Raw genomic sequence first — 26,624 nt, 5'->3', positions numbered from 1 at the left:
TTCCTACTGCTGTGGTGAAGCGGAGTGCAGTGAGCTGGAAGAGGACAGGCTGGAGCGCAGGAGTGAGGCTTGGGAGAAGGGATGGCGCAGGGGCAGGGTGGGATTTTTCCACACCCGTGGCCCTGGGGGAGGGAACTAGTATCTCTGAAAAAGGTGGGGGATAACTAGCTGAACCTGGTCTTCCAGTGTGAGTGCGACACTCCCCAGGTACCTAGGTTTGTGAGGCACCTTACCACCACCAGCAATTAATGTGATGCAGCCTTGTTAGTGCATGCAGTGGATCAGCTCCCTTAATCACCAGTCTGAGGAAACTAACACTGCCTTCCAGACCTCTGCAGGCCTTACCCTCTCTGTACAGACTAGTGATAGGCACACACTACCCTCTGAATCATCGGTGCGTTCCTTCCAGCGGCCAGCCCTTTTTTCACTGAACACTCTCAGAGTTATCAGTGCCACTGTCCCCAGAGCAGTTCACAGCTTGTGAGAGGCAGCTCCCAGGACCACCCCTTTGTTTAATACAGGTTGAGCTTTCCTGGTCTGGCACCCTCAGGACCCGACTGGTTCCAAACCAGGGAATTTGCTTGACAAGAGGAGGTCAAAGCCAGCTCCTCCATTCCCAGCCAACAGGGCTCTGCTCCCCTGGCCCCCCTTGGGGCTCCGCTGTCAGCCCCCTGCCACTGGCCCCTGTGGCTCTGGGACTCTGCTACATCATTGGTCCACCAGAGTGCTAGCTAGCGGGGATGCTGCCCCCCCACCCCGCCCTCACCCCCGCTAGCCCACTGGGTGCCAGGGCTCCCTTCCCAGTGCCTGCCAAAGCAGTCCACTCTTCCCTAATTCTCCTAGCCCCAGCCCACTGATTTTCCCTTGTGAGTGTTCCACCCCCAGAGCACCCATGGGGTGACCAGTGATGCCAGACCACACAAGTCCTGATTACAGAGTTTCAACCTGTACCACATCACACGGACAAAGATGTAGTAAAAAGAAAGATATGTTTAACGTCAAAGATTTGAGATTCAAGTAACAGTAACTCCAATATTATCAGACACATATAAATCAAAATAACAACATGCTTTCTAAATTTTAACTAATGGGTCAGTATGCTGACGAAGTTTTGTCACCCACAGTTCTCCCCAGTGTTTTCAGCCCACCTTTGCTGAGACCCCTTTTGCATAAAACCACTCTCCTTTTCATTCCTCAGTGAAGGGTGCTTGGGTACTGTCTCTGTCCTCTGAAAGTGGTCAAACAAACTTTTCAGATGCACCTCCAGCAAAACTCTGCTTTTTTTTCTCTCTTTCAGTTCCTCTCTCGGAAATTCTTAGAACTTGTCATTTACATTCCGTTCAGGCTAGGGATAAGAAATCAGATACGAATAAGATATTATTCAGTTTCATGTGAAAAGATGTTGAATAAACATCTCGGCTGTGTCTAGACTGGCAAGTTTTTCTGGAAAATCATCTGCTTTTCCGGAAAAACTTGCCAGCTGTCTACACTGGCTGCCTGAATTTCCGGAAAAGCACTGAAGATCTCATGTAAAATCATCAGTGCTTTTCTGGAAAAACTATGCTGCTCCCATTTGGGCAAAAGTCTTTTTCTGAAAGACTTTTGCGCAAAAGGGCCAGTGTAGACAGCATAGCACTGTTTTTCCACAAAAAAGCCCCGATCGTCAAAAAGGCGATCGGGGCTTTTTTGCGGAAAACCACGTCTAGATTGGCCACGGACACTTTTCTGCAAAAAGTGCTTTTGCGGAAAAGCATCCTGCCAATCTAGACGCGCTCTTCCGAAAATGCTTTTAACGGAAAACTTTTCCGTTAAAAGCATTTTCGGAAATTCATGCCAGTGTAGACATAGCCCTCTTGTCTGAAAGAAACCCTGTTTTCACCTTTGCTGGTGACCAGTAAACACAGACTTTAAGAACATATATTCAGTTCTTATGCATAACTCCTTGCATAGTATTTTTACATGCATTTCCCAATAATTGTCATTATCAGAGTCAAACAGGCATTTATTCAAGGCCTCACATGATAGTCTTGGGAGAAGTAGAATGTATGAACCAAACCCATGAAACGTCAGTAAACCCTCTGCACCCTTTTGCCAGTTGACATTCAGACATTCTTGGGTTCCAGTGAAGCTGCGAGCAAAAGTGCTAATGTAACCCCCATAACTCCAGGATGTGGTGTGCTGTCCCATCTAGTGGCAGCAACCACTCATGGAGAGAATAATGAGTCAGTTCTACAAGGTGGAACAGAGAGGTTGTTTCTCCTCTGTATTTGGCGCTGTTCTTGGAATACAGTGTCCTGTTTTTGTGATCACAATTCAAGAAGGATGTTGTTCAGTTGCAGAGAGCTCAGAGAAGAGCTACAAGAATGGATAAGAAAAAAGGATTCGAAAAATGTCTTACAGTGATAGTTTCAAGGAACTCAATTTATTTAGCTTAAAAAATACAAGGTTTTAGAGTGAATTGATTACAGTCTATAAGAAGCTACATTAGGAACAATTTTTTTTATAATGGACCTATCAGTTTAATAGAGAAAGGTATTACATGATCCAATGGCTGGACATTGAAGCTAGACAGTTCAGACTGGCACTAAGGTGTACAATTTTAACAGTGAGTTTAATTAACAGTGATGGAGAATCCACCATGCCCCTTGGTAAATTATTCCAATGGTTACATTTTAAATCAATATCAGATGTTTTTCTAAACTATCTGCTCTATGAATAATTTAGGAAAGTTCTATGGTCTGCATTACACAGTAAATCAGGCTAGATTATAACAGTGGTCTTCTGTTCTATAAACTAGGTTAGAGAACTGTATTCTGGAAAACAGCGCTTCAGAAAAGGACTAGGAATTATGGGGTTTAAACTATTTAGAGGAGTTCCAGTGTGATGTGCTGTCTAAGAAAGGAAATCGAATCTTTGGCTAAATGAACCAAGGAATGTTGTGTAGAAGTAGGGTGTTAATGCCACTGTATTTATTAGGCTCATGCACTAGGGTGATCATTACTGGAATACAGCATCCAGTTCTAGTGCCCTCACATCTTAAAAAAGATGTTAAAAAATTTGAAAAAGATTTGCAAAAGAGCTGTAAGAATGATTGGAGGCCTGGAAAACCTGTTTTACAGCAAGTAACTAAAGAAGCTCAATCTATTCAGTTTATTCAATGAAAGGTTAAGAGGTGACTTGATCAGTCCACAAGTGCCTACATGGGGTGTCGTTTTCTGATAGTAGAGGGCTCCTTAATTTAGCAGACATCAGCATAACAAGGTCTAATAGCTGGAAGCTGAAGCTAGATAAATTCAAACTAGAAACAAGGCATACATTTTTACAGTGAGAGTAATTAACAATTGAAACAACTGGTGTAGTCTCCATCAGTTGAAGTTTATAAATCAGTATCTTTCTAAAAGATATTCTGGAGCTCATCCACAAGAGAAGGGAAAGATGTAGGAATTTTTGGGTGAAACGCTCTCTCCTGTTATTCAAGAAGCCAAACTATATGATCATAATGATCCCTTTTGGGTTTAAAATTTATGACTGTAATCTTAAATGAGGTTGACAAACAATGTGGACAGAACAGGAAAAGTACTATGGAATGAACATCGTCACATTTTAAATTGCTTTTCTATAAAATATAAACACAACAAAAATGAAACATAGAAATAATGCATAAAGAACAAAATTCAGCATTATTTACAAAAAACTGGGGAAGAACAAACAAAAAAACAACACCTGAATCCATAGTCTTCATGTAGGGGCTCAATTATTACAGTAACTAACTAGGTTATATTTTCACTTATTTGCCAGTATCAGGGATTAAACTGTGAAAGTATTTTCTTAAATAAATTATTTTACAAGTAGTAATAATTGATTTTCTTGTGGGCACTCCCCTTAGAAAAATCTTGAGGAGCAACATAAACAAGGGGATGACAATTGCTTAGGAAAACTGCTTAAGGGTCAATATAGTAGAAAACATGGAGAAGTTTTAATGTTAAGAATTATTAAGAATATGCACCCAAAATGAATATGCTTGTTGTTTTTTTAAATCTACAGATTTAGAAGGTAATGAATTCATCTTGAAGTATAGGAACAGGCTTTGAAACTGGACAGGCTCCTAATGCAAGTGAAAAGCACATATTGATTACTTAAAGAAAGTTAAAATAAAAAGCATTTTTTCTCCCCATTTCTACACATTGCATCTTTTGGCCTATCCACTCATAGCTAAAAAAGCATTCTTTCCTGATAATCAAGCTTCAGCTGTCTGAATTTCAGGCCGAGCCTCTCATCTTGAGCTCTTCTGAAGAGCTTCTTTAATTAATACCATTATACCACAGATGTTATTGATTTCTCCCTCCCCCCCCTCAAAATCTGGTTGATACATCATTGTGCTGGATCATTGCCAAGACTAAGGCCTGAATTTTTTGTGCACTGCTTTTACTCCTCCTGCATACCTTATTATCTCCATGTCTGTTAAGTGCAATCCTTAGTATTAACTCAGAAAATACAGAATTGATTTTTAGCCTTGCAGCCGTGAGCTAAGGTCTCCTAATTTGGAATCTGGAAGCCTGAGTTGTTCATGAAGCTCTGTTACTGGGCACTTCTTACAAGTAAGACCTTTCACTCTCTTCACAATTTTGTTGCATTTTTTATGTGGTTTGAAGTTAATGGAACCATTTCCTTGTGAAAAGAATAGGCCAAAATGTTCAAACTTGGGCACCCAAAGTTAGGTGCCTATATAAAGGTGGCCTGATTTTACAATTGTAAAGTCCTTATAACTCCTGTTGATTTTAGTGACATTTGTGGGTGCTCTACATTTCTGAAAACCAGCTGCATTATTTAAATACCTTAATATGGAGTTAGGAGCATGACTTTGAACTCCCATGGTCCAACTCTGAATACTTTGGTCATATTGTTTAAAACTGCCTGGCATTATTTCCTCTTAGCATGTTGAAGAGCTAAGGGTTCAAATCTGTATTCATTTGCAGTGTTTTTTTTTACTGTGAGAAAAGTCTGACAGCATCCAAACTTTCAGAGAATCTTAGTCATTTTAACAGCAGCCTTCTGCATTCCATTTGAAACATGTCTTTCTGTGACGGTGAATTTTGAGGACTCAAAACAATCACAGTAGGTTCTTAAATTCCAATAAGACTTCTGTGAGTTTAGCGATACATTATTTAAACATAATTTGAAGCTTTTAAAATACTGTGATGGCACCTCTTGACCTTTTAAAAAATCACAGGGAGCAAGAGGTGGTGAAAAATGTTTATTTACTCTGCATTAGAAGCTAAACCCCTGTTCCTTCTTAGAACCGGTAGTTCTTTTCTGTTGGGGAACTCATGCATGTCACTTCCATTCTTCAAACAAGAGCCAGACAGGACTACTTGAACTGAAGAAACAATGACCTGCAGTCTATCCTATGCCTGAGTGATAAACAACAATGCAGACCTCTTGACAAACTCTGGCATCAAGAGTGGAATCTTGCAGCTCAACATGTCTGCTGAACAGAAGTTAGAAAAAGAAAAGATCATCTTGTAAACAATTAATTAATGTTTGTCATGAATTATCATTTTTACTTCCTTCTCAAGAGGCTCAAAGGGAATAAAAAGGCATTTTTGCAGGTGGTGGCATTCAAACGAAGGGCAATCAAATGTTTGAGAGCAGTGGCACAGCACTTTGAGTCTCTAAGGGTGAATGGTGCTAGGATTAGAGCACAGCAGGGGGTTGAGGGCTTCAGGTGTGAAGCTTAATGTTTGTGATCAGCAAAAAAAAGTCTTGAATTTATCTAAACTGCTCTTCTGCTAACAGTACTTCTAGCACATAAATGTTCTGAAAGTGACAAGTGTTCTCATTGCTCTTCCAGTGCAAACATGATCTGCATTTGAAAGATGCATCCCTTTTGCCTAATTTAGAATGTGCATTACAAAGAGCATTAGATGGTGACCCAACAACAGATAGCACACACATACACTTCAGACAAACAGGCATACACACAAATGTAAACGTTTACTTTTTCTACATAGCTTCCAGAAGTCAATGTTCTCTGTCCATACCAAAGATAAGATGTGTTAAATTGAAGCAGTGTTAAGTGTCCTTATGATGCTGTGCATTAATGGATGCATTTTATTTTGGCCGCACAATTTCTAGGATCTTTATTCTATTCTAACTTAATATTTATACCCACCCCTTCCACCCTTCCCTTGCGTATAAGTTATAGTGAGGAAATGTATTCCTTTAAACAATTATCTGGAATATTTGCTGCTATTGAGAGGGAAAGCCATGGGTCTAGTACATTTAATTATAAGAATTGTAAATGGATACTGTAGAATCATCTTTATTTTCTACTGCAATCATTCCTGTCTCTTTTGAAAAATACTTATTCTCGATCTATCATTGCACTAAGACCTAGTCAACATACAGAATAGGAAGAAAAACATGGAGCACCCTACTGAATATTATCGACCTGCCATTATACAGGTAGTAACTAAAAGCAACCAGAAAACAAACTGAGGTGTAATAACAAACATAGGAAATGATATATGAAGCTCCTTAAATATTGTTTTAATTTATCATAATGAACATTTGCTATTACAACATACCATAGGACGTGTTAAGTTTCATGCTCTCTGAAATGTGAGAACCAATGGGGAAACAAAACTGGTTGGTAACATAAGATAATAAAATATGCTTCCAGCTACTGTTTCAATGCTGAAAAAGAAGGGGTGAGGGATAATAGTTAGATGAGGAGCAGGACTTACGTTTAATTTCTGTCTTAATGACTTTTGAGGTGAGTTGGGTAATTCTCTGTTCCTCAGTTTACCCCTTTATAAAATAGATATAAGTAAAATAATTAGTATGTCAGTTCAGGGTGCTGGGACAATTAAATTTGTAAAGCACTTTGAAAAATCATATAAAAATACTTCTCTCATTGCTACAAGTGGAATGAATAAAATATATAGCTAGTCCACATTTCTCACAGACTGTCTTCACATACTAAAGGAACAGATACTTATTTACCCTAAGATTCCTTTAAACAACTCTGGCAATTAGTATAAACTCCCCACAAAATAGTGTCTTAGGAGAAGGTAAATTACTTTGCAACACCTTTACCCTGCCAAAATGATGCAAAGAGGCATCAGTGCAAGTGAGAATCTGGCTCAGTGTTTACATTTGATTTTCTATTGCCAATTATGTATTTTTAAAAAGAGCAAATTGAAAACTATGCAATATTTTGGAATGTGTTTGTTTGCATTTCCCCGCTCTGCTCCCAGCCTGATTTTGGAGTCATCAATGTACATTTTTGGTATAATTAACAATCCAGTCTCATAGACACACCATGATTTTAGAGGAATTGAACTGGAACCTTTTTTCCCCTTGGTCAGCTCCCCCAGTGGAAAAACACTCACTCTGAGGAAATAAGCTGCAGTGAACCCTGAGACTTGCAGGACCAGTCAGCTGCTGTTTGAACTAAGCCCTGACCGCAAAATCAAAAGTGGGTCCAAAGAAAGCTGTAAACAGTGTGCAATGAGCCTTTTGAAGGCAGCTGATGCCTCATTTGGGGTGACATGTTGTTGCTGATGAGTGTGGATGATGTGGGGTTTTCGATAAGTGCCTCATCAGTATCCTCATCATGATCGTGTTGCTCAGCCACGGCGTGTGCCCTGACTTGATTGTAATTGCTTGAATCTGCTCCTGCTGCTCAGGAGCGCACGGTAATATGCAATAAAACAGCAAGAAGTGAATGTTAACCATCTGAGTTCTGACATGGCTGTTTGCAGTTCAAGTTCTCCATTAAGGACAAAAAAATTATATATACATAATGAGTGTGTGTATCTCTATATATACTGTTATAATATATACACACGTGTACTTTCTCTCTATAAAAACTGAAGACTGAATGGAACAAGAACATCAGAATCTCTCTTAGGGTTTGTCTTTGTGAACTTAAGTGAGATCCTGAGGTTAAACGTATGTTTAGTTTTTCTTAATCTTAACAGTAAACGTGTATACAGAATGGAAGGCTTTTTAAAATACCCAGTTAATCTGTGTTTATCTGTCCGTATGTGTGTTTATGTATACAATCTTTATAGCATTTGTACAATTAGATTAGCTCTTTAGAAAGTATGAACAGATTTTTAGTATGTTTAATCTTAAAAAAAAATTACAACATCAACTTTCTGAAAAAAGTTTTAAGAATCTCGTTTGTATTTTAGAATGCTGAAACAAATCATAAAGTGTCTATATTGTACATCAATTGTAAACTCATCAGGGCAGAGTCTGTCTTTTTGCCCCTCACTTGCATGTGTGTATTTGTGTTTGTGTGTGTGTGTGGTAATGCAGTAGTACCCTGATCCATGATTAGGGCCACTGGATAACTAACACAATGCACACAAATAATAAAACGTCTGGTTTTGCAGCTAGCCAGAGGTATAAACATTGCTTAATCAATGAGTATGGGCTTTGCTGACTATGAATCCACAGACAATAAATAGAAAGCAGCGTGGATTATTTTCCATTCTAATGTTACTGTATCTGTTCTATGAAAATATTATCAGCTTTACTTTTAAAGGTAGGCAATAAAATGCATACTTAATTTATGCAGTCAGCCAAGTTTTCAAAGGGGGCTGTATCACTCATTTTCTGTAATAGCAGACTCTGACCTCAAAGGGCCTGATCCTGCAGTGCCCCTACTGAAGGCACTGGGAGCTTGGCTCATGCCTGTGCAACTTTTTTTTGTACATACAAATGATAATATTTCCCCATGCAAAACCCATTTGCACTCAATTCATGCCAGATTGTATGAACACATGAGATTCATAATATAAATTCATTTGAGCATTCAGGTAATAATACACACAAATGTGGAAGTAAAGATGCACAGAGAGAGGCCACCTTTTGAAATGTTGACCTTTACTTTCATTTGCATCTGTTGCTGGCATTTATGTGGAGTTCTGAATGCCTGTCGCCTGGGTTATAGGGCATCCATGTAATGACGTTCACAATAGTTTTGCTATATTGGCAAAGAGAAAGGTAGTCTTAAAAGGGGGAGTAGAAGAGACAAATTACATTTTCAGACTGGATATCCATTGGCTTATCATAAAATATTCTTAAGATGTTCCCTTTCCCTAATTATTATTCAGGCAAATTTTGCCTAACTGCAGTGGGTTTAATATCTTTATCTTATAACTGAACAATATAGATTTAGAAGTCTTTATTTTGAGACCTAAGGACGTTATGAGAAAAACATTTAAAATTATGTCAATGTGTGTTTTAAAGTGTATCCTCTGTTGTAAGTTTACTATGTTCATCCCTACTCCTTTTTCCTATCAATCCTATGCAATGCTGATGAAAATATACCTGATTTCTATATTCAGTCTGGGCTTTTATTTGAGACACACACACATAAATAAACAGATTCCATTTAGGAATAGAGAGAAGAGCAGAAAAATGATTGAGGCTGAAGAGATTTGCTTATAAAGAAAGATTACAGGAATAAAATCTCTATCTTAGAAAAATAGGATGAGCTAATTTTAAAACTACTTCATTCATGTCACTTTTATAATTTCAGAATATGGAACTCATAGTTTATATTTCATCACCTTGTACTGTTAGCAAATCTAGTTTCTTTTGTTTGTTTTTTTAAATCTGGTTTTGTTCAGCATGGCCAAATGATAACTAAAGAGGGAATGGACTTCTTTAGCATAGAATAAGGATAGATAGTTTACAAAAAAGAAAACTTAGGCTGAACTTCAGTAAAAACTTTCTCCTGGACTCAGATGTAAATTGTGAACTATTTTTCTCCAAAGGGAATGCTGGAAGCTCTGTGCTGAGAAACATTGAAAACTAGACAGGAATAAGTACTGGAAAATAGTATGCATATGTTGAACTTGAACTTAAATACTATCAACTTAGGCTTGAATAAAGATCTTAGCTGGTTAACGCACTACAAAGGCAACTTCTCCACTTTTGTTATTGACAATCTCCACATCAAATACTGTGAATGAGACACATCCACTAATTAGCTTCATTAACACTGGTCCTACAATTCACAGATAACTTCTTTTGCTGTTATATATGCCCCAAATTTTGTCATTTCCACTCCATCTCATCTGATGAAGTGGGTTTTACTCACAAAAGCTCATGCCCTAATAATTTTGTTCGTCTCTAAGGTGCCACAGGACTATTTGTTGTTTGTACAATTGCAGACTAGCACAGCTACCCTTCTGAAACATCTTTGAATTTAGTTCCAGGTTCTTACCTATTTTTCCACATCCAGTTTTAATGTGGAGAATACAAGCTACATGTACAACATGTCTGCATCTCAATTCTTCCCACACAATCAGAGCTCATTTAGGGCACCAACATGGCTCTTATATGCTCAACTACCCAGGGCCCCCTCCTTGCACATGTTCTCCACATTAAGTAGCCCCTGTTAACATTTCCCTCAAAGGAGATTGATGGTGGGATTCTTTTGTTCAGCTGGCCCTCTTCTGTGTTCTTCCAACTGCCCAATGGCATGCTTGTTATTGCACACACTCTGGCTTCATTCTTAACACAGACCAAATATATCCATCCTGTTTTCTGGATAGAGAAAAAGTTATTGAGCTCTGAGGAATCCAATATTTACAGTAAATAACTGCCAAATATTTGTGATTCAAAATCTTTATTCGAATGTTAGAAGCAGCAATAGATCCTGCAGTATTATCATAGTCCATGACCTACTTTGCTAATCCAAGAGCATGATTAATGTCACTAAAATATAATTTTAAAAGTGCACTCATTTCACTTCAAAAATGTAATAGACTGCTGGAGTAAGGTCTCAGAAAACAGGGTCCATTTATTAGTGTGCTGAGCAGTACAATACAGAATTCAAATGAAACTTCTTGTTCAAAGTAAATAAAGAACCTTTTGAGATGAAGTATCCCTTTAAAAAAAAAGCAAAATTATTGGGAACATCAAGTTCAAGTCAATGGCTCTCCAACAAACACTGCATGTTATCAAGGATTCTACAGTTTATATTAGAAATCTCTACCCTGTTCATCCCAACTATCATATTTTTTTCCAAAGGGGCAAAAGGGCCATCCTGCATATTTTGGGGAAGATCCTTTGCCCTTACTGTTCCCTCTGCATCCCTTGGGTGGCACGAAAGGAACAGAAACAATCCACATGTTCCTTATTAGTGATGCCCTTGGCACACTATGTCAGCCATCTCCCATGGCAAAGGTGATGTGTCACAAATCAGGGGCAGGGGAGTGGCTGGAGTAACCAAGCTCTAGATATCCAGAATTGGTCTGTGATTTATTGGACCAATTAAAATTCAGGAAACTGTAACTGGTGGTTGATTTTTCTCTTTTCCTCCCCTCCTAGATGGTAGTGTGAGGCGTAAGGAGCCTCCACTTACTAACTCCCCTATTAGGCTCAAACAAAGCCAAGTTTTTTAATCTTATTGGCCACATATATTGGCAATACTCTTGCCTCCCTGCTACGTGATACAGCAGGTGGCCAGCAGGGGAGATGCTGAGCAACTATGGTAGACAATTGGCAACAGTTGTTGTGAGTTCTCCTGTTTGTACTGGAGCTGCTCCTAGTAAGCTGGCTGAAGGCAGGAGCGGCTCAAGGAGGGCTACTGGCAACTGGTGCCCTAGGTGGAACTCGCGATCGGCGCCCCCGCCTCCATAGGCTGCAACGGCGTGACATGATTGGGCGCCGCATTCAACGCGGCGCCCTAGGCCACTGCTGAGGTTGCCTGTATCCATGGGCCACCCCTGGCTGAAGTCAGTTGAGCAGCATCCATAAATATGGTCTCATTCAGACGGTCCATTGTAAAAATCTCATTTTCAGTTCATGAGCGGATTTTTTTTTTTTTTTTAAATTTCACACAGTTGCTCTTAATGGCCAAAAGTGACCTCTCGGGCACAGATGGGACAGCACAGGCCTATGTGCTCACAAAAGTGCCTATAAATCAGGAGTGGGCAATAAGACAGTGGCAGTTTGGCAGGGTTAGCCCAGGCAAACCATTGCTGCTATATTTACCTGTGTCTCTGCAGGTATGGGCGATTGCAGCTCCCAATGGTCACAGATCACTGTTCCTGGCCAATGGGAGCCACAGGAAGTGGTGCAGACTGGAGCACTGCTTCTGGCAGCTCCCATTGTCTGTGAATGGTAATTCGTGGCCAGCAGGAGCTGCAATCACCTGTACCTGCGGAGGTGCAGGTGAATACAGTGGTGGCCAGCCGCCCGCCAGGGGCTAAACCTGGTGAACCATATCCAGCCCACTGGCTGGTATTTTCCCACTGCTGTTGTAGATGAAAGAGGAGAAAAAAAGGGGGGAAATGTCGTTTAAAAAAATTGGTACAACATGATACTCTTACAAGTTAAGTTAATGATAAAAGCAAATAACTTGATTTCTACAGTGCACAAATCCAGTATTAAGCAATTTCTTTGGTCAGTAATGATGTTTATGAAAGTCCGTGATCAGCTTCTGTGTTAGTGAATTTTGGATGTGAGGACCGTAAATCCGATATAAGTGGCTGGGTGTGAAAGATCTGCAGAATCAACAGCTTATTTTATAAGGAATCCTGGAAACCCTTCAGTAACATTTCAGGATGTTGCTATGGGCACCAAAGGGAAGCTTAATACAGGGGAAGCGATGTTAAATCATGGGGGATGGTGATAAACATAACAAATCTGATATGGTAACTGAAATGTTCCTGATACTAAAAGTATCTGACCATTTTCATGTTTCATTATAAAGAAATTCTATTGAATGTAATTTTAGAGTAATTTGAGAAATAACTAATGGGCAAACAGATAATGCTTTTCTGAGTTAGACTTAATTATAGGTTAATTAGTAATGCAGTTTTTTAAGAAATAACCTAGTTTGAGATATGGATGCTCCTGAAATGATTTCTCAGCACATCAGGTATTTTTTTAAATAAAAAATAAAAGGGGGGAGGGGAAGGATGTGGAGGTAATAGGATAATAACAGTTTCCCAAAATGTTCATGAATAAAAATTTGTTCTATCTTCAAGTGCAGCTCCAAAGTTTAGGCAAAAATCAGAATGGGAGAAGGCCTGCTTTTATTCATGACTGTGTTGCCTCCATTCTAACTGTTCCTCCATCAATAAAGGCTACTTAAATGGGAGGAAAAGGGGGGGGGAGCAATGTAGAGTAACTGGAAGTGTATCTCAAGACAGACAAAGGGAATGTAAAATTAAATTCTTGATGTGAAAAGGATGGGACAATGAATCCTTCTCCACAAGATACCTTTAGAGAGGAATTCAATTTCAGTGCTTTCTTTTGCTCTTGCTTGCTTTATTTTTTCATAGACATACCATGGAGAAAGCCTGAAAGCCTTTTATTATTTCTTATTTTCTTTCTCTTTTTAGTATGTGATATAAGTTCTTTTTTTTATTTTCCTCCCAGTGTTAAAGCAGTTCCCATTTTTCTAGTTTGTTTCTGACACCTAGCTGTGACCAACAAAGCCTCCCATTGAATCACTTCTTTCATCTATTCAGCGTCTTTTATTTCCTTCATCTCATCTCCCCCTTCACAAGCTTACCTCTCATTAACCCTCAGGGTTCCAAACATATTGTATCTCTTAAAGATACATATTTTTATTCAGTCATAAGCCATTTCTGCTTGCTAGACTCAGTTTCCATAAGTCCATAATACAATACTTAAGTGCACAGTACATACTCTTTACATTACAGTGAACAATAAACCCAGACATTAATTTATACTGGTGCATTGTACACTGTTCTATTTTGCCCTGCTTTTCTTTGCTAGGCCAATATTCATAAGAAAACACATTCTTCTCCAGCATAAAATATATTTCAATCCACATGTAGGAAATCTGCTTACCATGCAAATATGTTTGACATACAAAACCCATTATATTTTAAGTCACCTTGTTTTAAAATGGTTTGTGTAAAGATGAAACAACCCGCATTTTCATTTTGAAATTCCAAGATAATAAATGTTACATTAAACTGGATATCTATCAACAAAACAAGCACTGTTATTTAGGAGATGAAGTAAATTTTATCCTGTGTATGACAGCAGTAAATTTCTGTTCTCATTTACAGATGTGCAACCACTTTGACATTTCTGATACGGCATAGATGTAAGAGGGCAAAATTGATCCAAAGTTTTAAATGTAACCTTTATGTTTGTGTATTAAAAGATATAAATATATTTCAAATTGCTCTTATATGTTTCCCACTTCATTAACCATTGAAAGCTGATTATCTGTCTGGTCCCAATCCTGCAGTCCTCAGGTGAAATCCACACTATTTCCTTGGAGTTTTGCCTAAGGTCAAGGATGGCCAGATCAAGTTCTTTGTGAATAGGAGCTTTGTGTTAATTCATCCAGCTCCTTGTCTTTTTTCACTTGTTACTGTTTATAAGTTATAATTCTCTGTGGCTTTGTAGGTTGTTTACTAAATAGTGATATTTTTTTTTAAATGTAAAAAACAACCTACCCGCCTCCCTCCCCCCAACTAAAAGATTTATTGTCATATAATATACAAAGTGAAAAGGTGAAACCTTTTAAAGAGGCCACATCAGGTTGCTATCAATGGTGAAAACTAAAAAGGAAAACAAAAAGGAAAACAAAATAAAAACCGGAAAGACTTAACCACATGAGTATTCCTTTAAAACATTCTTGGCAGCAAACCAAAAGTAAAGAAATCCACTGAAATGTGCCACCTTAAATGTATAGCTTGATCCTGCAAACAGAGTCAGTCTGGTGTATTACCTATTTCTATTATCACTACTAAACTGTAAGTACTTTGACCTGGGACAGTCTTTTACTATGGAGCAATATCTTCAGTTGGTATATACTGGTATAGCCCCATTGATGTCAATGGAGTTTTTACACCATTTATACTAGCTGAGACGCTAACACTATATGTATGTTTACAGTTACTGGGGCATGTAATGTACAGACTCTGAATGATCAGCTAGCTTGGGTATAAACAGCAGTGCAGAACAGTATTCCCTTTAATTTTTTCGATAATGAGCAGAATACATTTTGTTATATGCATGGAGGCACGTATGGATGTGCACCACTATTAGAAACACATGCTGTGGTCACTTTGCTAATCAGCTGGGTAGCATATGAAGTTTTTCTGGGTGGCCGCCCAAGTGGTCAGCTTACAGGGAACATGGTCTAGACATTAGGACATTGTAAAGCCATACCAGAACCCCAGGGTATACATCCTACCCAATGCTCTTCATACCCCAGCAGTGCCTCCCATGTCTATATTACTCTTTTTTAAGCAGCGTAGTGTCCTCCTAGTCTCTCAGCTGCTGGAGATGACTTCTGCTGCTGTGAAAGGTTGCAGCAGCAGGAAAGGGCTCTGGTGGGGGTGAGGAAGCTGAAAGAGAGCATTGGGAATCTGGGGAGCTTAACCTTTCCCCACTGCCTCCTCCTGCCACAATCTTTCACTGCTATGTATAGTTACATTCCAAAGTGTGGTTGCAATCCGCTCTACACTATGGCATGTAAAGCACACATGCCTTACATACTATGGCCAGTGTAGACACGTATTTGTACAGCACCTAGCTTGGGGGGGGAGGGAGCTTTTGATTGGGCTCACCAGGCAATAAATAATTTTTTTTTTTTTTTTTTTTTAAAAACTCAGTACCATGAGTAGGCCCATGACTCATTGCAATAAGAAACACACTGTTAGTAGCCATTTGCAGAATTTGGTCATTAATTCTTTGTGATGCAAAAATTAAAATTCCACATTTAAACCTTTAAATTAAGAACATTTGAGGAACATATAAGAATGGCAGTGTGAATAACTCATGAATTCATCAGGCACGCAAGTGAAAGAAAATAATGTTTTTGAAGTTTTCTAACTGTTGATTGGACATTATTAACTGACAAATGCTCTGAATTAGGAAAATGTAACATGGATGGAAAGTGTTTGCTTCATTACTTCACATGTATACTGAATAAGATGCTGTTTTTATGTAGAATTCTAAGAGATGTTACACTGATTAAATGGACTCTCATCCTCACATATTTAGTAATTAAGAACTAATTGTGGGCAAATTAATGTTTAGAAAACATTTTGTTAAATTTAATTATTCATGATCAAGACATTGTTATTAATATCTTATATTTGTTTTGTTTTACCATTCATGTTAACTTTTCTTCCTCTAATAAAATACCAATAATTAATAATAATACTTTGAATGTATATAGCCCTTTTTACCAGAGCACTTTACAATCAATAAAAAAGCTTTTTTCTTCTTTCACATTACTTTACCAGAGATTTCAGATAGTTGAAATATTTTTATTTATTATAAACTTCTCATATTAAATTATTCTCAAACAAAATGCTCATATAAGATTCTAGCCCATACATCATGCATTTTATTTGCATAAACACATTAAAATATTTATTTAAATTAAATATAAAAATAGTTTGTCCCTAAAAATATTAAGTTCACGCAATTAAGATATGAGATTACTGAAACTATACTTCAATATATAATCTTCATTAGTCTAATTATCACAAGTTATATCACTTTTATATCATTTATAAAATGTTGGCTTTATACTATATGAACCCTAATTGTCACATTAAAGGCTTACTTGAACTCATTTTAAAAATATGGTTGTGAGTATAAAATCATGCATCTGCAATAAGTGTGCATTTATAGAAAACTTACAGCTTTGAATTTCACTTAGGAAAAAGCCTGATACTTTTTTCTGCAGGTCTTGAATGCAGATTTACTATAAAATAAGTGAATAATAATACTAGGTTATTTTGGAAAGTGTTCTTTTATGCAATCACTGCATTTAATAGACTCACAAAATGGCAGCCCAACAGGTGGTCTTTTCATAGTGTTAAGCCACAACAATCAGAACAAAAAGGACACCCGAATCTAATGTTCTTCAGAATTTAAAAAGCTGTTCACTTTCTTTTGTTAATTTTTAGATTTAGCCATGTTCATTATTGTTGAGTCACAAATGAAGGACATTCTTTTTTGACATTGTGCCATAAATAGACACTGACTGAGGCTGACTAGCCAGCTAGCTGTTTTGTCACATGCAAGCGGAAACTAATTATTAACAATGAGTATGCATTCTTGATATATAAATGGCTGAGGAAAGTACTGGTTTTGACATGTTGCAAATCTGGCAAAGTCTTGGTTAACAAAAGTATAGTTGACAAAGGATGAAGTTTCTTTTCCTATATTTTCCCCAAAAGTAAGTATTTAATTCTGGCCTAATGAATTTGCTTGGAGGATTTTGTGTCACATTGACAAGCTATTGAATGTCTGAAAATATACTTTTGTATTGTGAACTACCATTCACCAAGCCTTCTCTGTCAGTAGCTATTATTTAACCAGTAGTTATTAACTTTAGGGGAGAGAAATAGGATAAAATATTTGTTATTCGGTATTTTAAAAATGGAAAAAGCTGTTAGAGTGATCTCAGACTTGACATACATGACAGTCCATTGAATTCTTAATGATGCAAGTTGTCTCTTGTAGAAGCAATGTAATGGTGTTCAATGGGACTGCTCATGCAGGTACGGAATAGGTGTGTCTCTAAGGGATCACAGGATTGGGTCCATGTTTTCCAACAGACCGTGAATACATAAGATATAAAGTCTGCATAAAAAGCAGATGTAAAGTAAAGCCTAACTTATTTTTATAAGTCTATTATTTTAATGTGAACTTCTTAAGTTTAAAAGTACTCGAGTGAGATTCTCCTCCTCTTTGTGCCACTTTGCAGGTGTAAAGCAGGCCTGTAACCATTCTAGCTGGTTCCACAGAGGATGTCTTGTGTGCAAGGCAAATGCCAGTGACTCATATAAACCCTCTTTTCATGGGCGGCGGGTAATGTAGGCAAGGGAAGACATGCCTTCCCAAAACTGTCTATGCTGTCCTGCCACCCACGAGGGCTGGGCCTGCGTCACAGCAATCCTGGCCTACTAGGTGACCAAGATGGATCAGACCTTAGGACTGAGGTCAGGAGGGACTTTGCTGGAGGGTGGTTCTTGAAAGGGCATGGTCTCAGGGGAAGGGTGTGGCTTTGGATGGAAGGAGTGGGACATGAGCTTGCCTTCTCCAGCTGAGCTTTCACCCACCACCCATTCTCCTTTTCCTGCAGCTGGGAAACAGTGTGTGACCTGAGCATCCATGTGTCTGGTTGACCTCTGGTTGCCAAAAACAGATCCTTAGTGTTGTCGGTAATTGGCACAAATTATAAAGGCATTTCCATTGTTCTTACGGGACTCTGGCCCTAAATAAAACAGCCCTATAACCAGCAGACACACAGTAAGCTCACATCCTTGATCCTTCCTCCACAGCTGTGCCTAGTGCTTGAAAGCTGCAACTGAAGATCTGATGATGATCTGATGACGTGCAATGAGTGTACGGAATCCTTACTCTAAATATTTATTCCTACGTATAGCATATGATTCCTTGGTTTACTAGACTTTCCCCTGTCAAACGGTCTGATCCACCTACTACAGTAGTCTTCCGATAATCCGGAACCTATGGGAGCTAGGTGGTGCCGGATTATCAGATATGCCAGAGTATCAGGAGGTACTATAAGCTGGTTATATATATATATACACTGTATACAGTATATATTGTATATAAAGTGTTCTTAACCCTTTTTATTGTACATACTGTATACAGTATACTGTAATGTTTTAGTTTTTTTAACCCTTTTTGCTCAGTTCAGCTGCTGCCGCTGTTACCTTGGGACTCTCTTTTTGCCGAAGCTCACTCACAAGGCTCTTGCCATTTTGATGCCTGACTATCAGGAGTGCCAGACTATTGGATGCCGGTCTATTGGAGTTTTACTGTACTGAGAATAGCACTTACTTCTGTGTGCACTTCCATTTAAGTGAATAGGCTATGGGCCTCAACCAGAACACAGTGAAGTCATGGAAATCTGTAGTGGGATTTAGATGAGACTCCATGAGCTAAAGGAATCCCTAAGCTTGGTATGACAATTTGCAGTTTGATCCAAAGGCAGAACATAACGATATTAAAATCTTTGAAATCAGATACCAGTAGTAATGTGTTTTTGATAGAAAACATTGACTGCCCTGAAATGTCTTCTTAAAAGTATATGTTGTTAACTACAAATAAAAATGTAAGATTTTAATTTCAAAACATATGCTTGCAGACAAAAATTTAGTTTTGACAAAAAGATAGAACTTAACGATGGGAGGAAAGTATTTGATACTATTTCTATTCTAATTCTGTTTTAAATCAGCACAATATGTTATTGTCTTTAGGACAATGTATCTAACTTTAAAAAAAAAACTTTTGGATAGAGCTGTCACTCTATCAGTGCTCTGAAGATGTCAAAACACGAAGTAAAATCTGGCTTTTTTTCACAGCGGAAAAGTTCTCTTACAAATTACTTTTTTTTTTCCTAATCAGGCTCTAGGTTTCAAGATTTAAACCTCAGCTCCAGTTAGAGAAAAATAAAGTGAAGGCTTTCTATTAGGAATAGCCTTTGTGCAATCATCGAGCTAGATCTTGCCAAGCTACCGCAGTTTCAGCATATTTCCTGAACAGGTGACACCTACTTCAGTTTAAACCAAAGATAAAAATGATTCACAAGCCTTTGGTACTATGGTGTCCTTTCTTTCTTCTTTTAATGCTGGTGATTTTAAAAAGTAATTTCAGTTAAATAAACAAAGGTGTACAAATTATCCTGTTATTCCATTCATACTCAGTTATATTAAGTTGACTAATGCGTTGTGATTAGGTATATTTGCTGCTGTACCACTGGTGAAAACACCATTTCCTATACCTTAGTTAGTAAAGATGGTTTTTAATAGATTTAAAAATTAAAATTTTAGAAAATATTTTTTATTCATACCAGTCCTTGAGGGAAAAAAGGGCTATGTAGTTATTATTTGTACTGCAGTAGCACCCAAAGGTCCCGTTCAGGTTTAGGGTACCATTGGGGGTAGGTACAGTTCAAACACGGCTTCCACTTTGACAGGACATCCAGTCTTAGGCCTTGATCCTGTAGTCAAATCCACAAAGACTGAACTTAATTCCCATATGGAGTCCTGTTGATTTCAGAAGTTGTGAAGATCAACTGGAGGAAAAGGCCCTATATGATAACCTGCACTGGACTGGAAAATACATTGTAATTAGGGCCCTTTTTATTCTGACACACATGTACAACTACATTCTGAGAGGAAACACTCTGATTTCTATGCCAAACTGGATATCCTATAGCAGCATGAGACTGACCCAGCATGTGCCAGTTCAATGACATAGTACTAAGCTGTCTTTTCTCCCCCATATATAAAAATATTGTTTTATCCATTTGATGTTAATTAAATCCTTTGTTTTTAAGTGTTTTCTTCCACCTATTTCAAATTTCTGATACATTTCAGTTTGTCACAAATCCAGTGTGAATGCCAAAAAAAAAAAAAAAAAAAAAAAGGTGTATCGCTGCAGATTTTAGAGTATGCCACCCTCCAACTCATCTCTGCTGGGAGCAAATGGTAGTGAAGGGACTTTCCTTAACCTTCATCTGGCTTTTGGGAAGAGGCCTGCATCAAAAATTAAAAGCCATAGAAAATAAGGGCTGGTAGACTGGGGATAAAAAAAGTAGGAGGAGAATTTTGTTGTGTTTTTCAAATATTTCAGAGATCATCCGTGGTCTTTTTCCTCTTTACTGTCTGCATCATACAACACTGATAAATTGTAGCAGTGCCCTTAAAAACCAACAGATGCCTTCTTTTGGACAATTTCTCATTACTTTTTGTCATAATCTTCTCCTTAATGGACTCTGTGAATGAGGTTGCTTTACTGCAAATACTCAGTTGAGCATAAGATTTTCCAGCTGCACTCGTAAATGAAATATATTACACACAATAGAATCCTCGTAATTGTCACATGCTAATACAGGGTTTTTTCAAACTTTGGTTTGCAGCTTGTAGGAATAAGCCACTTGCTGTCTTCAAGATACTTTGTTTACCTCAATGTCCACAGGTATGGCGGCTTGCATCTCCCAGTGGCTATTGTTCACCATTCCTATGGGAACTGTAGGAAGTGTTGACCCAGCCTGCACTGCCTCCCAGAGATCCCGTTGGCTGGGAACAGTGTACAGTAGGCACTAGGAGCTGCAAGCAGCCATGCTTGCAGATGCTCAAGTAAACGAAGTGTTTTGCAGCCAGCTAGCTGTTTACCATTATAAACTGTGACCCAGCATTTGTAAAGCCCTTTCCTTGTAGGCTGTATATTCCACAGGATAAACTACAGTTGTAATAAAACAAAGAGTCCTTACGTAAACAAGCCTTGTACTGAATAAAAATATACAAAGACAATTATAACTACATTTAAACTTTGTTTGGAAATGTCCTGACGTACAAACTGGAGCTTAGAATTTTTACACTCCTTTAATACCTGCTTAAAATTACCTACCTGCTGGAATTGGTTAAATCATAGATTCACACAAAACGAAAGGCTGAAAGGGACCTTGAAGTCATTGAGTCCAGCCCCCTGTGCTAACACAGGACCAAGTAAATCTAAACCATGCCTGGCCAAACTGTCCTTAAAAACTTCCAGTGATGAGGATTCCACCAGCTTTCAATGCTAGCCTACTGTAATAGTCAGAAAGTTTCTCTTATGTAACCTAAATCTCACTTGCTGCAAATTAAGCTTGTCACTTCTTTGTCCTACCTAAGTGGACATGGAGAACAATTGATCACACTCCTCGTTATAACAGCCCTTAACGTATTTGAAGACTCTTATCAGGTCTCATCTCAGTCATTTTTTCTCAAGACTAAACATGCCCAGTGTTTTAGCCTTTCCTCATAGGTCAGGTTTTCTTAATATTTGATTATTTTTCTTGCTCTCCTTTAAACTTTCAAATTTGTTCACATTGTTCCTAATATGTCGCACTCAGAATTGGACACAGTATTCCAGGTGAGACCTCACCAGTGCTGAATAGTGTCCTGCATATGATACCATGTAAACACTCCCCAGATTGTTTTTAGCGCCTATCACATTTTTGGACATGTATTTAACTTGTGATCAACCAGAATCCCATCTTTTTTTCAAAAGCATCTCACCACTTATCCCCCATTTTGCAGTGGTGCATTTGATTTTTTTTTCCTTCCTAAGTGAAGTACTTTGCACTTATCTTTACTGAATTTCACCTTGCTGATTTCCGACCAATTCTCCAATTGTGGAGGTTGTTTTGAATTCAAACACTGTTTCAAAATGTTTGCAACACATCCCAGCTTGCATCTGCAAATTTTATAAAAATTCTCTCCACTCTAATATCCAAGTCACTAAGGAAAATATGGAATAGTACTTGACTCAGCACTGATAGCTGCGGCACTCCACTAGACATACCCTCTGAGCTTGATAGTGGAACATTGATAACTAATCTTTGAGTAACGGCTTTCAACCAATTACATACCCACCTTCCAGTGATTTCATCTAGACGTTTGCCCAGTTTGTTTATGCAAATGACATGTGGGACGGTTTCAAAAGCCTTATTAAAATGAAGTATATCATTTCTGTTATTTCCCCACTATCCACTGGGCCAGTAGCTGTGTCAAAGGAGGAAATTATGTTGTGTTGGCATGATTAATTGCTCACAAATCCACACTTGCTATTTTTTGTAACTACAGGAGGCTCTTGAGGTTTGGCCCCACCCCTTCCTCACACTACCCTGCCCTGCTTGCATCCATTACACCCATTCCTTGTCCTAGGAAGGATGCAGTCTTGGGGGGGGGGGGCTTGTTGCAGGGCAGCAGCAGCGGTCAGGGCCCTCCCACACACACTCACCATGGCTCCTGGCTGCCACAAGGAGCTCCCTGCAGTGGCTGGCCATTGCAGGAAGCTCCCCATGGCTCCCTGCTGCCACAGTGAGTGTGAGGACAGGGACCTTGAGCGTGGTTTCTGCAGGGGTGGGGGACCTCACCACAGGGGCTGGAAGCTGTCAGGAAACAGAGCACTCACTCTGCTTCACCCCACCCTCACTGTTAGCAGATTTTGCCATTTGGGATGGTGTCAGGAGTACATCCACCATAAATGGCCAGGGTTTACTGTTCTTGGATATTAGTGGGCATGTAAGTTGATTGTTTCATGATTTGTTCCAGGATCATTGCAGGTATTGAAGTGAGGCTGACTGGTCTATAATATACTGGGTCCTCTTTGTTCCCATTTTTAAAGATTTTGCCCTTTTCTAACCTCTGGGGCCTCCTCCATCTTCCATGAATTCTCAAAAATTACTAACAGTTCCGAGATTGCTTCAGTTAGTTCCTTAAATACTCTAAAGATGAATTCTATCAGGCCCTGATAACTTAGAGACACCCAACTTACCTAAATATTCGTTAACCTCTTCTTGCCCTGTTTTGGCTTGCATTCTAGCCATTTTGCTGCAGAATGATGAAAAGCAGGCATTAAGCTCACTTGATGCTATCAGCTTTTGTCATTTTTTTCTCTCTAAGTAAGGGCCTATGCTTTCCTTTGTCTTTCTCTTGCTCCTAATGTATTTTAAAAAAAATCTTATTGCTGTCTACATCGTTAGCTGTAACTCGTTTTATCCTTAACATTTCTGATTTTGTCCCTATTTGCATGTGCTATTTTTTCCCTCCTCAGCAATTTGTGCATGTTACTAGTTTTTGTAGGATTCCTTTTTTGATTTTTCAGGTCAATATTAAATTGCTCTTGACAGATCCTGGAGGCTTCTTCTCCATCTTTCCTTCACATTGGGACAGTTTGCAATTGCACCTTTAATATTGTCTCCTTTGAGAAACCACTAGCTATCCTGGACTACTTTTGCTCTTAGATTTTCTTCTCATGGGACCTTATTTGCCAGTTCTCAAAGTCTGCTGAAGTCTTTTTGAAGTCTATTATTCTTATGAGGACTTAAATTCAACTGGAGCTGTCTGAGGTATAGCTCCAGTATATATTTTTCAAACCCATCGGAGCCCTGGTGCATAACCCTCTCCCCCCCATCCCCATCTGCAGTGGGGCTAAAGCCTAAGCCCCTGCACCTCACAGCTAAAGCCCAGAAAGGGGAGAGGGGCTCTAGAAAATCATTTCTGAGAATTTAAGCCCTGGTTCTTATTCTGTTGCTCTCACTTCTTCCTTTCCTTAGAACCATGAGGTCTATTACTTCATGATCAGTTTCACCCAAATTGCCTTCCACCTTCATAATCACAACATATTTCTCTCTGTTGTTCAGAATCAAGTTTAATGGCTGTCTCTCTGCTTACTTCCTCTACTTTCTGAAACAGAAATTTACCCAATACGTTTCAAGAACTTAATGGACATTGTGTGTTTTGCCAATTACTTTTCCAACAGACGTCTGGTTAATTAAAGTCTCTTGTTACTACTGCATCTTGGGTTTTGGATATGTCTATTTGTTTATTCTAGAAATGCCTCATCCACCTCTTCTTCGTGATTTAGTAGTCTGTAGTAGATGCATACCATGACATCACTCCTTTTTTTGTGATTTGTAACAGTAAACATTGTCTTTCCACTAAAATTACAGTTGAACAGGTGACTCAATTCTAATTTTGTTAGCAAATATTTGTATGTATTTTTCCCATGAAAAACCAAGATAACTATTTAAACCTTTCACCCAGTACATTCCGGTGCAAAAAGTAGTACATTCCACTAATTTAAGTGGCAGGATTCTTTATGCAAAATTTGGTGCCTGCAGGTAACTGTGAAGTATGACTATATTTTGCACAGACAAATCCACAAACAAAAAAACCTCTTCAAAATAGATATATCAGAGATAGGTCACATCTGTTGCACCAGAGCTCCACTTGGCACAACAGAAGTGGGGGATACCCAGTAGCTAGCTGCAAGTCCCTGGATAATTCTGTGCTGCCTTGAGCCCTGAGAACTGCTTTAAACTCTACCATCTAGTAATTGTTTTTCTACCAGCTGTGTTAGCCAAAGTTCCGTGTGCTCTGGCTACACCTCCTGAGCTATAGGCTTCAGTAGATAGTGGCACAGCTGCTGGCAATATACTCACTGGGGACTTCTTCAGAGTAGCAGCAATCACAACAAAAGAGACCTGGTAAGTTTCCACTCTTTTTGCACTGGAGTAGGGGAGAGAATCTGGTCTGCTATATGAAGGGATATGTGTGTACATCACAATGTATTTATATATGCAATTACTATCATGGTGTCTGGAGTGACTCATGACCATGCATACCTACGTCAGGATAGGCTGTCAAAAACAGGGCAGACTTCCCAAACTGGAAGCATGGTCTATATATAATTATATTTTATCGACCCAGCAACCAATGTGAACTCCTGGATCACTGTAAAGTCTTACCATGGAGTCACAGACAGACTTAAACTAGAAAATCTATCTTGCCACCCAGGCAAGCTGGGCTTAATGATAAAAGGTCCCCTTACAGCAAAAATCACAAAATATTCAAGTTGATTCCAGTCCCAAGAGACCAGTCACTAACCCCAGATCAATTGGTACCCTAGTTCTTACACCAAAAACAACACCTGTACTTACTCCTGTAATAAACTATCTAAAGGATTATTAACTACAATAAAAAAAGTTATTTACAGGTTAAAACAAGCAAACATATACAAACATCAGTGATTCCTAAAGATAAATCTCCCTATCACCTGAGAGAGGCTTGCTGCTCTGTCCTCAGAAGGGAGCTGCTGTTGTAGCTCAGGGAGAAGTGTCTCTCCCCCACCCAGGTAGCTCTGTGCCCAGCAGTCCTAAGGTCCTGGGTGGGGCTCATTAAGTAGCAATGGGACCATGCTGCTATGCAGCTTAGAAGGAACCTTGTTTGCAAGTGAGATTAATGCATACAGCTACTTACAAGCATGCCATAGTGTCTATACACTAAATACATTTTTATAAGACTAATACTTACTTTGAACAAAACTGACATATAGGTAAGACAGCTTGGTTTCTGGCAACAAGTCTGTCAGTTCTTAACTAACACCAACAGCCTTGGCCAGAGCTGGCACATGGTTTACTAGTATCACAATTACATAAATAATGCTATCATGTATTCTGTGTAGAACAGGACTGAGCCAATAGAGTTGCAATTTTATACTCCTTATTTCACAAATACAAGAAGGGACATAATTCTAGTTTTCAGCAGAATTAGGTTGCAACAATGGCTCTAGACGGGGTGCCGGTAAAAAACACACACACTAAAATAACAAAACATATTGAAAAATGTATAAAATAGGCCATAAATCAGTAGAATAATTAAATATGTCTATATATGTATAAACAACTTACTTGTATTTATTGTGGACTCTCTTCATAAATCTATTTTGGTCACACAGCCGAATAGAATTCTCATGCCATTGTTATGTTAAGTTGTACATCACACCTCTTACATTCCCCTCTATTTGGCCTTGAATAAAAATCAGCACAACAGTAATATAAATGGTATGAAAGTAGTCATGAACAGTAGCCCATCTGCACTGGACAGAATTCTGCAAATCAATTAAGTGGTCATAAAAAGCTAAACAGATGTGGATGAATCAACTGCAGAAATGAAATGGATTGAACTCTTACATTTATTGTTCTCATATAACCCTTTTTAATAAACGAAGATGGGTAAATTACACTAATTAACCTTTAAAAATTAGATGATTTCTAAATAATAGGC

General features: G+C 38.6%; 1 long non-coding RNA gene across 1 annotated transcript; it reads right to left on the bottom strand.

Moving 5' to 3' along the window:
* Nucleotides 1-1,017: 1,017 nt before the first annotated feature.
* On the bottom strand, nucleotides 1,018-25,703 carry LOC142828974 (uncharacterized). The gene is made up of 3 exons (XR_012903164.2): nucleotides 25,615-25,703; nucleotides 6,747-6,810; nucleotides 1,018-1,345 (listed from the first exon to the last, which is right to left on the bottom strand). It is a non-coding gene; the product is annotated as an uncharacterized LOC142828974 (long non-coding RNA).
* Between the last annotated feature and the right edge of the window lie 921 nt (nucleotides 25,704-26,624).

This window comes from Pelodiscus sinensis, chromosome 5 (genome assembly GCF_052426305.1).
Source record: "Pelodiscus sinensis isolate ZL-2025 chromosome 5, ASM5242630v1, whole genome shotgun sequence".
Taxonomy (NCBI): domain Eukaryota; kingdom Metazoa; phylum Chordata; order Testudines; family Trionychidae; genus Pelodiscus; species Pelodiscus sinensis.
Note: the sequence above shows the minus strand (reverse complement) of the source record. Positions and strands in the feature narration are given on the sequence as shown.